Source organism: Oncorhynchus mykiss, chromosome 10 (assembly GCF_013265735.2).
Source record: "Oncorhynchus mykiss isolate Arlee chromosome 10, USDA_OmykA_1.1, whole genome shotgun sequence".
In the NCBI taxonomy this organism is placed as follows: Eukaryota; Metazoa; Chordata; class Actinopteri; order Salmoniformes; family Salmonidae; genus Oncorhynchus; species Oncorhynchus mykiss.
The window spans coordinates 16,293,049-16,305,555 of NC_048574.1; the positions used below are offsets into that span (position 1 = coordinate 16,293,049).

Consider the following 12,507-nt stretch of genomic DNA (forward strand, 5'->3'; position numbering starts at 1 on the left):
TTGCATTCAGGCTTGAATAAAAAAAAAAGCCATTAGAAAATAGCCTAGAGCCAGACCATTAATGTCCATATTGAGGTTATTGTGATTGACAGAATGGGTTGGTTAGTTACATGACTTGGGGGTGAAACACAATTACGTCCTAAATGGCACGCTATGGACCCTGGTTAAAAGTAGTGCACTATAAAGGTAATAAGGGTGCCATTTCGGACACATTCACAAATTATTTTCAGATTCCAACCTTGCCACATTGCCACACTGGCAATGACACAATGAGTTGTGATGTCATTCTGAAGGCATCTTTACTGGCAAGTGGGGTGACCATATTTCCCGAATTGTGTTGTCAGTTGGGAAATTTGGCCCTTTGTCCCACAACCAAACAATCAAACCAAACAACCAATCCCAACAAATTCAAACACCACCAATTTAGGAAAAAATGCAATTTGAGTCAGACATTCCAACCTGTCTCTTGCAGTCATGTTGCGCTTATGAAAATATATCATAAGGATGTGGTAGCCTAATGCCCCGTGTACACTAGCACGCGGTGCCGCGCGGGGAAACACCACTTCCTATTCATTTTCAATGGAAGGAAAGCGGTGAGAAGTGGAGAGAGCAGGGACCATTGGGCAGCACGAACGTGCTGAAAAATGTAAAAATGTCCCTACTTTATGAAAATCACCAGCGGCGACCAATCATTTCGAGTGGTTCCCATGACAATTTTGACGCTATGCGACCCAAGGCTGGAGACTTTCTTCAGCAAATATGGTGTAACGGATGTGAAACGGCTAGCTTAGTTAGCGGTGTGCGCTAAATAGCGTTTCAATCAGTGACGTCACTTACTCTGAGACCTTGAAGTAGTTGTTCCCCTTGCTCTGCAAGGGCCGCGGATTTTGTGGAGCGATGGGTAACGATGCTTCGTGGGTGTCAGTTGTTGATGTGTGCAGAAGGTCCCTAGTTCGCGCCCGGGTATGGGCGAGGGGACGGTCTAAACTTATACTGTTACAATGGCTGACAAAAATACTAGGATGGAAGCAAATGTAAGTAATTATAACATAACGAATCAGGCAAAAAAAAGTACAGTTGAGAGGAATGTTAGTTCATGTAAAGACAAACAATTATGCATAGTTTTGTCATAAAGTTTATTACGAAAATCCCTATTTAGCAAGCTAGCTGACTAGCTAAAATTAGCCACCTAGCTGTCTAGCTTTATGTGTGTTGTGACATGAGTTAGAAATTGTAATTCTGGTTGTTTAATGTTTTAAGGACTCCTGAAACAACCAGCAAACCAGGCTGTCATCTTGTGAAACAGTGGATGTAAAGAATCTAGTTAGCAAAAGCTTTTACTACAAATTGAATGTACAATTTTGTAAGCTTGCCTTGCTGATATTTGCCATGCAATGCAGCTGAAGTAACGTAGCTAGCCAACTATTTTCTTGCTTATTGCACAGTGGAGGATAAAAATACCTGTATGCCTATGGATGTGTAGCTAGCCATGTAGCCGATCTGTGTATGGACCCTAAAACGTTTGGTATACATATTAGTTCAGAACCTAGCTACAGAACCTCAGCTATCATAGCCAGTTATATCAACTTCAACGAAGCCTATGGATTGAGTAGAATATAATATAATTTTGTACCAAGGATGCAAGTCGTATATACATGTACTTCCCAATCAATCAATCAATCAAATGTATTTATATAGCCCCTTCTTACATCAGCTGATATCTCAAAGTGCTGTACAGAAACCCAGCCTAAAACCCCAAACAGCAAGCAATGCAGGTGTAGAAGCACGATGGCTAGGAAAAACTCCCTAGAAAGGCCAAAACCTAGGAAGAAACCTAGAGAGGAACCAGGCTATGAGGGGTGGCCAGTCCTCTTCTGGCTGTACTGGGTGGAGATTATAACAGAACATGGTCAAGATGTTCAAATGTTCATAAATGACCAGCATGGTCAAATAATAATAATACCATGCATGAGATCCCAACATTGTAACCTGTACATTGAATATATTCACTAATCATGTACTCTACCTTGGCAAATAAAGGTGCAGTTCAGGTATGTATGTCTGTGAGATTCTTTTTCAGTCATATCCAATACCAGGGGTATAAAATTCCAGTCTTTGAATGATGCTCTGTCTGCATGTATATATACAAATTATACACTTCAACAGTGTTTACCAATGTCCCAGGACTAGAATACACTAGAAACATGATTTAACTAGTTAGGCTGATTTGTAATACATATATACAGTACCAGTCAAAAGTTTGGACACACCTACTCATTCAAGGGTTTTTCTACATTGTAGAATAATAGAAGACATCAAAACTATGAAATAACACATATGGAATCATGTGTTAAACAAATTAAAAAAAGTGTTAAACAAATCAAAATATATTTTATATTTGACATTCTTCAAAGTAGCCACCCTTTGCCTTGACAGCTTTGCATTCTCTCAACCAGCTTCACCTGTAATGCTTTTCCAACAGTCTTGAAGGAGTTCCCACATATGCTGACCACTTGTTGGCTGCTTTTCTTTCACTCTGCGGTCCAACTCATCCCAAACATTTGAATTGGGTTGAGGTTGGGTGATTGTGGAGGCCAAGTCATCTGATGCAGCACTCCATCACGCTCCTTTATGGTCAAATAGCCCTTACACAGCCTGGAGGTGTGTTGGGTCATTGTCCTGTTGAAAAACAAATGGGATGGCGTATCCATGCAGAATGCTATGGTAGCCATGCTGCTTAAGTGTGCCTTGAATTCTAAATAAATCACTGACAGTGTAACCAGCAAAGCACCCCCACACCACCTCCTCCATGCTTCACGGTGGGAACCACACACCGGAGATCAAATTTTCACCGGTCTTATGTCCATTGCTCGTGTTTCTTGGCCCAAGTATTGCTGCTTCTTCTTATTGGTGTCCTTTAGTAGTGGTTTCTTTGCAGCAATTCAACCATGAAGCCCTGATTCACACAGTCTCCTCTGAACAGTTGATGTTGAGATGTGTCTGTTACTTGAAATCTGTGAAGCATTTATATGGGCTGTAACTTCTGAGGCTAGTAACTCTAATGAACTTATCCTCTGCAGCAGAGGTAAGTCTGGGTCTTCCTTTCCTGTGGCGGTCCTCATGAGAGCCAGTTTCATCATAGTGCTTGATGGTTTTTATGACTGCACTTGAAGAAACTTTCAAAGTGCATGAAATGTTCCATATTGACTGACCTTCAAATCTTAAAGTAATGATGGATTCTCATTTCTCTTTGGTTATTTGAGCTGTTCTTGACATAATATGCACTTGTTTTTTTACGAAAAAGGGTTATCTTCTGTATACCACCCCTACCTTGTCACAACACAACTGATTGGCTCAAATGCATTAAGTAGGAAAGAAATTCCACAAATCAACTTTTAACAAGGCACACCTGTTAATTGAAATGCATTCCAGGTGACAACCTCATGAATCTGGTTGAGAGAATGCCAAGAGTGTGCAAAGCTGTCATCAAGTCAACGGGTGGCTACTTCGAACAATCTAAAATACAAAATATATTTTAATTTGTTTAACACTTTCTTGGTTACTACATGATTCTATACTGATGTCTTCAGTTATTCTACAATGTAGAAAATTGTAAAAATAAAGAAAAACCCTTGAATGAGTAGGTGTGTCCAAAATGTTGACTGGTACTGTACATAAATATAACTTAAACAGTACACTACACCTCCTATGCATCATGTAAATACTCTAAAAAACAGTTAATCTCAATTTTTTCATCTGTATTGATCTGATAAACACAGGATAGGTGTAGTATTTCATCAAATTAGAGACTTAATTTCAACCAGTAGAGAATGTGGAACGCTTTATTGAAAGAAGTTCATTATCCAAGTGTTATAAATACATAATACATGCATTATAAATATAATTGTAATATTATATATACAAGTTCAATCTTTACTTCAATGCACATATGGTGTGCAATATAAAAACAGAGGAAGAAAGGAGGTGATGAGAGAGGTGTAGAAGGGAAAGAGGTAAGAACAGAGGAGCAGGGAAGACAGCAATTGTGTTTCTATTGGTGTCTCCTAACCAGGTTATTTTAAAAGCGAGTGAGGTAGCGATGACGGGACTGGGGGTTGGCATCCTCTCTCACATCAAAACATACCTTGTGACAAGAGAGAGAGAGAATTTTAAAAAACAAGGCTTAAACATGCTAACATTGTCAGTCATCATAATCATCAGAAGGTGAAATGCAAAACTGACCTTGGATCATAAACTCTTGGACTACTACATCTCTATCTGTATTTCAATGTAAAGCATCTCTTTAATAATACTTCCTGTTGACCCGACCAAGTGACCTCTCACCTCTGATCATGCTGTGCCCTCTTTGTAGCCAGTTCAGATGCGGGAGGGGTTCACCAACACAGCTGAAATAACCTAAAGGATTTGGGGAGAAGGGGAGAGGGACGAAGTGAAGGAGAGCGACTGTTATTGGGAAAATAAGGTAGTTAAAGAGAGTGTTTAATGGGAATCTGTGTGTGTGGCCTCACCTGGTGTCCACACTAAGTGGCTACAGAGTACTTTATGCTGTAAAACATGCACAGACACACAAGAATAAACAATATAGCGTAGTTATAGAAATAATGAAGTGTCTTACTATTCTCCATGGTTGGCCCTCTTCCCTATTCTTTGAAAGTGGAAGGAGCCACAGTTCTACACCTGAGCCTGCATACTGCACAACACAATCCATCAATCAGATTGATACATGAGTGTGTAGGTGTGGGTTATAGGGTGTCTAATTGTTCTACACTATTTCAATATTGGTGACTTAAAATATCCTCTATTAGAAAAGGGGACCGTCTTAAACAGTTAAACCAAAGGGAACGTTTTTGGATTTACAAACTACAGGCCACTAAATACCCTGGTTTAAATGAAGATATGGATTTCTCACCCTTCCGGTAGGGTTGTGATGGGTTCATTTGCTGTCATCCAGTGGACATTTTGCTTAATTTGCCCTCAGCAATGGTTAGACTGTTGTTGTTCATGTTTTGTTGTTCTAGTGTACTATGGAATATATTGCTTTATTATTCTTGACACTTCTCCCAGTCATATTTAAGTTTAGAACAACCTTTTAGTCTTCTGATACTTCTAGCTTGGAGTTGTATTTTTATGATAACTTAGCTACAGTATTTCACCTTTTAATGTGTATAGTATTGCTTACTAGGTGTATCTAATCAATTTTGTAACCACTCCCTCTTCCAATTAGGGCTAATTGGAAAAGCTGTTCAAAAGAGGACATTATATTCCTTTTTTTGTACTCTCTGACGAAGGCCATGCTGCCCGAAACTCTTCGGTTTAAAAAAAATCTTTGTTTCTATTGAACATGCCATACTAATAAAGGCATTTAAATTAATTATAGGAAGAGTGCCTTGGTCCTCCTTTCTTTTTGATAACCAATTTACACCTTTTACCAAAGAACACCTATCTACCAAAATGTACTATTGTGTACCTTAGTAGCACTTCCCTTCCTCCTCTTTATACTACTTAAAATAGCCTGTTTTTCTTTTACAGACATCCCACCCTTACCTAATCAGCACCCTCACCAGAGAAGTAGAAATCAAAAGGGATATAAACTGGGAACTGCAGTTGACATAGCTAAGTAAATGGAAGAATACTCTTATTGCAATGTGGATGGCTCTTAAAAGAGCCGTTGGTTGTGCATAGTGTAGTCAATGGTGTTGCCAGGGAACAGCACCCTCTTTGAAGAAGTAGGAGGTGAAGTTCTCACACACACAGATTGCCTCTCTTGCTGCGTTGTTGGACCCCATCCTTGAAACATCCTAGAGATCAGCAGACTTGGTCCTCGTGTCTATCCTCATGAAGATATGCAGGACACAGCTAGCCTTCACATGCCTGAATTCCCCCAAGAGGCAGTCCCAGATGGCCCTGGTCACCCAACTTTGCAGTGCTTTATACGGTAACTGTAGAGAATCGTTTTGAAGGAATCTCCAGTTACAAGGTATCTGTAGGAATATGGAAGATAATATCATTATTAGACTTTTACATCACCAGGACATTGTGGACTACTAAAGTATAATATCCCTCATAAAAAAATATTGATAACATTGGATAGATAGATGCATGTGCATACACATGTGCATGTGACAATAGCAGGATCATATCAAGGATAGCATCACAAATTAATAAATAAATATCACTTGAAGCTTGATGATGAGTTGATCCTTTAACCCACTGTTCCTAGGTCATCATTGTAAATATAAATATGTTCTTAATGGACTTGCCTAGTTAAATAAAGGTAAAATAAAACATTTGAGTCAGCTGTGCAGTGCTAAGGAAAAAATAAAAAAAATGTGCTCCCCATCGAGTTCCGAGGACCAGGACTGAGAACCACTGCTCTTCATTGAGACCTCTTCATCTGCAGACAGGCTTTCACAAATCTCTGTTTCTGAGGACAGAAAGCCTCACAAGAAATAGACTTCATTATACTCAAATTAAGACCTCACTGAATATTATGTTACTATTATCTCCGGCCTCACTTCTATGGACTGGAACTACACAAAAGTACCTGCCCTATCCAAAATAGCTTACTCTCTCACTTTGACAGTTGGGGCTGCTATCCTTTCACCCTCCTCCATGGCTGTTAGCTAGCTACCTACAAATGCATTTGTAGTTTATTTTTTATTATTAGAGTGATACATACATCAAGATAACTTAATATTAGCTAGCTATCTGGTGATATTTAATTCACTTAGCTAGCTATACAGTATGTAAAGTTGGCCAGATAGCAAGTTAGCTACATTAGCAGCTCATTTGAGTTAGCCTGCACTGTAGCTAGTTAACTAGTAATACATATTATTTTTTAAATGTATTTACTTACGTGAATAGGTTCTCCCAGCCATGTGGACGATTGGAAACCGGTCAGCAAAGTTGGTTTGCCACCAGAGCATTTTAGAGCATATTACTATTTACTTGTGAATAAATTCATGAAATGATGATTGGATTAAACTACACTGCTCAAAAAAATAAAGGGAACACTTAAACAACACAATGTAACTCCAAATCAATCACACTTCTGTGAAATCAAATTGTCCTCTTAGGAAGCAACACTGATTGACAATAAATTTCACATGCTGTTGTGCAAATGGAATAGACAACAGGTGGAAATTATAGGCAATTAGCAAGACAGCCCCAATAAAGGAGTGGTTCTGCAGGTGGTGACCATAGACCACTTCTCAGTTCCTATGCTTCCTGGCTGATGTTTTGGTCACTTTTGAATGCTGGCGGTGCTTTCACTCTAGTGGTAGCATGAGTCTACAACCCACACAACCTGGCTCAGGTAGTGCAGCTCATCCAGGATGGCACATTAATGCGAACTGTGGCAGGAAGGTTTGCTGTGTCTGTCAGCGTAGTGTCCAGAGCATGGAGGCGCTACCAGGAGACAGGCCAGTACATCAGGAGACGTGGAGGAGGCCGTAGGAGGGCAACAACCCAGCAGCAGGACCGCTGCCTCCGCCGTTGTGCAAGGAGGAGCAGGAGGAGCACTGCCAGAGCCCTGCAAAATGATCTCCAGCAGGCCACAAATGTGCATGTGTCTGCTCAAACGGTCAGAAACAGACTCCATGAGGCTGGTATGAGGGCCCGACGTCCACAGGTGGGGGTTGTGCTTACAGCCCAACACCGTGCAGGACGTTTGGCATTTGCCAGAGAACACCAAGATTGGCAAATTCGCCACTGGCGCCCTGTGCTCTTCACAGATGAAAGCAGGTTCACACTGAGCACGTGACAGACGTGACAGAGTCTGGAGATGCCGTTGGAGAACGTTCTGCTGCCTGCAACATCCTCCAGCATGACCGGTTTGGCGGTGGGTCAGTCATGGTGTGGGGTGGCATTTCTTTGGGGGGCCGCACAGCCCTCCATGCGCTCGCCAGAGGTAGCCTGACTGCCATTAGGTACCGAGATGAGATCCTCAGACCCCTTGTGAGACCATATGCTGGTGCGGTTGGCCCTGGGTTCCTCCTAATGCAAGACAATGCTAGACCTTATGTGACTAGAGTGTGTCAGCAGTTCCTGCAAGAGGAAGGCATTGATGCTATGGACTGGCCCGCCCGTTCCCCAGACCTGAATCCAATTGAGCACATCTGGGACATCATGGCTCTTCCATCCACCAACGGAGTTGGCGGATGCTTTAGTCCAGGTCTGGGAGGAGATCCCTCAGCATGCCCAGGTGTTGTAGGGAGGTCATACAGGCACGTGGAGGCCACACACACTTCTGAGCCTCATTTTGACTTGTTTTAAGGACATTACATCAAAGTTGGATCAGCCTGTAGTGTGGTTTTCCACTTTAATTTTGAGTGTGACTCCAAATCCAGACCTCCATGGGTTGATAAATTTGATTTCCATTGATAATTTGTGTGATTTTGTTGTCAGCACAATCAACTATGTAAAGAAAAAAGTATTTAATAAGAATATTTCATTCATTCAGATCTAGGATGTGTTATTTTAGTGTTCCCTTTATTTTTTTGAGCAGTGTATTTACCCATTTAATAACCAGACCTTCATACAAACTTGCTATGCTGAATTCTTGACCCACAATCGAACGTGCTGCTATATGCTGCAAGGACACCCACAAGCGAGCCACTCTGGGCGGCCTAAGCGTCACGCTGCAATTTACCGCGTGCTAGTGTACACGAGTCGTAAGCCTACTGGTGATGTTAAACATTCCAATCATTGTTGAGATCATGGTCGCACATGGTCTCTTGCTTCTGCATCAAGAGTAGGCTATGCTTCAATTGCTTGGTCGTTGTAGTGGACTACAGGGGTGTATTGCTGCCAGAGCACACCGGATGGTGGTTGTTACAATGGTGGTAGTTTAGTCAAGTTATAGCAAAGCTGAATCAATGTCTTGGAAGATGACAATGATAGTATAACGTTACTGTTACACCAAAAACACCACATTTCCTATGAGATTTTAGGTTGGTTAGCTGCATAGTCCCCAAAAAATGTAATGCGGCCAAAACTCAACAGCACGCGCCACTAGGCAGAATGTTCTTTGATTCAAACAAAATATAGGAAGGCTATATAGTTTAACACGATCTGCTCTAATTTGCTCACTAAACAGTAATTTACGAAACTTTAAATGCATATTCCCATGAAACTGACTTGAGATCAAATGATTGGGATGCAGACGCAGTTTGGACATTTCCCTGGTAAAATGTGAAGAATTATCATTCACAATTGATAGTGACGATGGCCTATTTTAAAGATGTGTATGACTAACTTGGTTTGTAGGTATTAAAAATTGTATTGAGATAATAGGCAGATGTTGCAATTGGTGGATGTATATTGTGCATATTCTATAATGATATCTATCGGTACAAATTTTGAGAAATAATGCTACTAAATGTTTTTATTCATGTAGGGTCACACTGTCTGGCAAAACCATCCTGTTGTTCCGCATATGGGTAATTTAAATGTGGTGACCCTAGTGACAAGTTTTATCTTTTCAAAGTTTGATAAAAAAAACAAAACAAAATGTGAATGGCCTGTGTAATTGAGGAAACTGTACCACACTCAGATAATGTGTGTGCTGATATAGATACAGATTGAGGTACATTGATGCCACAATATCATGCAAGGGGTAAAAAAAAAAAAGTGTTCTATCACCCAAATCTCCAAACACATTTGTCATCGGTTGTCCTTAAATTATTTAGGGAAAACTTTGCCACACATAGAAATCACTGGCCACATCTTTGACTTTGTCATCTCCAAGGTTTTGGCATCTTCCAAAAATTGCGGCTGCAAATCTGCCAAATAAATAGTTAAAAAGAATAAGATGACGCTCCGGTAAAGATGGATAACTATTAAAAGATAGCTGATATGCGTTTTTCTACATTTTAATGGACACAGAACTTTTGGCTATTGGCAGGCTTCGGCACAGCAAAGCCAAGTCAGAAGTAAAATGAAAGGCTACAATGAATTAGCTCATGATCATGCATGCCACAAATAACATGTAACTATAATTTCCCTGAATTTATTTTGAGGGGGCTTTTCATTATCTGGATAGACATTTCTAGCTAATGTTACACCAATCAAAGCAGTGGACCGTGTAATGAAGCAAAACTATTAATCTTGGGGCAACAGGGGGAGCAGGTTTGCAAAATGCTATCATATCACGGAACTAAACTATTTAATAAATGGTCAGCTATATGGGTGCGGAAGGTAGCCTGGCGGTTAAGAGCGTTGGGCTAGTAACTCAAAGGTTGCTGGTTCGAACCCTGGAGCTGACTAGGTGAAAAATCTATCAATGTACTCTTGACAAGGAACTTAACCCTAATTGCTCTGGATAAGCGCATCAGTTAAAAAAACAAGTGAAATTGACAAAAATATCCAATGGATTATGATTATTTTCTGGTAAAAAAACTAAATAAAAATGGATGTGCAAAAACACAAGTTTGCATCCCTATTTGAATTTGCTCCATGGCTGAGGTGAGCAAGTGGACAAGTCTGTTTGGCTCATCTCAGTCTTGAAGAGGAATATCTTTGCATCTGTTTCTTATTAATAAACAATCCCATGCTGATGGGTGGTAACATTCAAATAAAACCCAGCCCTGACACAAAACATAGGCTGAAAATAAGTTGTATACAGTGGGGCAAAATAGTATTTAGTCAGCCACCAATTGAGGAAGTTCTCCCACTTAAAAAGATGAGAGAGGCCTTCATCATAGGTACACTTCAACTATGAGACAAAATGAGAAGAAAAAAAATCCAGAAAATCACATTGTAGGATTTTGAATTAATTTATTTGCAAATTATGGTGGAAAATAAGTATTTGGTCAATGACAAAAGTTTCTCAATACTTTGTTATATACCCTTTGTTGGCAATGACAGAGGTCAAAGTCTTCACACACTGTTGCTGGTATTTTGGCCCATTCCTACATGCAGATCTCCTCTAGAGCAGTGATGTTTTGGTGCTGTTGCTGGGAAACACGGAATTTCAACTCACTCCAAAGATTTTCTATGGGGTTGAGATCTAGAGACTGGCTAGGCAACTCCAGGACCTTGAAATGCTTCTTAGGAAGCCATTCCTTCGTTGCCCGGGCGGTGTGTTTGGGATCATTGTCATGCTGAAAGACCTAGCCACGTTTCATCTTCAATGCCCTTGCTGATGGAAGGAGGTTTTCACTCAAAATCTCACGATACATGGCCCCATTCATTCTTTCCTTTACACGGATCAGTCGTCCTGGTCCCTTTGCAGAAAAACAGCCCCAAAGCATGATGTTTCCACCCCCATGCTTCACAGTAGGTATGGTGTTCTTTGGATGCAACTCAGCATTCTTTGTCCTCCAAACACGACGAGTTGAGTTTTTACCAAAAAGTTATATTTTGGTTTCATCTGACCATATGACATTCTCCCAATCTTCTTCTGGATCATCCAAATAAAAATGACGTTTTCGTCTTTAGAGCGTCTAGTCATGAAATCTATGCAGCCTACTCAATCAATTTTTATAGCTACTGTTTACAGGCCTCCTGGGCCATATACAGCGTTCCTCAATGAGTTCCCTGAATTCCTATCGGACCTTGTAGTCATAGCAGATAATATTCTAATCTTCGGTGACTTTAATATTCACATGGAAAAGTCCACAGACCCACTCCAAAAGGCTTTCGGAGCCATCATCGACTCACTGTCACAGTCATACTCTGGACCTAGTTTTGTGCCATGGAATAAATGTTGTGGATCTTAATGTTTTTCCTCATAATCCTGGACTATCGGACCACCATTTTATTACGTTTGCAATTGCAACAAATAATCTGCTTAGACCCCAACCAAGGAACATCAAAAGTGGTGCTATAAATTCACAGACAACACAAAGATTCCTTGATGTTCTTCCAGACTCCCTCTGTCTACCCAAGGACGCCAGAGGACAACAATCAGTTAACCACCTAACTGAGGAACCCAATTTAACCTTGCGCAATACCCTAGATGCAGTTGCACCCCTAAAAACTAAAAACATTTCTCATAAGAAACTAGTTCCCTGGTATACAGAAAATACCCGAGCTCTGAAGCAAGCTCCAGAAAATTGTAACGAAAATGGCACTACACCAAACTGGAAGTCTTGCGACTGGCTTGGAAAGACAGTCCTGTGCAGTACCGAAGAGCCCTTACTGCTGCTCGATCATCCTATTTTTCTAACTTAATTGAGGAAAATAAGAACAATCCGAAATTCCTTTTTGATACTGTCGCAAAGCTAAATAAAAAGCAGCATTCCCCAAGAGAGGATGGCTTTCACTTCAGCAGTGATAAATTCATGAACTTCTTTGAGGAAAAGATCATGATTATTAGAAAGCAAATTACGGACTCCTCTTTAAATCTGCGTATTCCTTCAAAGCACAGTTGTCCTGAGTCTGCACAACTCTGCCAGGACCAAGGATCAAGAGAGACGCTCAAGTGTTTTAGTACTATATCTCTTGACACAATGATGAAAATAATCATGGCCTCTAAACCTTCAA

The 12,507-nt window shown here is 40.5% G+C and overlaps 1 protein-coding gene across 2 annotated transcripts in view; it reads right to left on the minus strand.

Moving 5' to 3' along the window:
* gramd1ba (GRAM domain containing 1Ba) overlaps nucleotides 1–12,507 on the minus strand; it is a 135,541-nt gene that overhangs the window by 106,595 nt on the left and 16,439 nt on the right. The window lies entirely within an intron of this gene.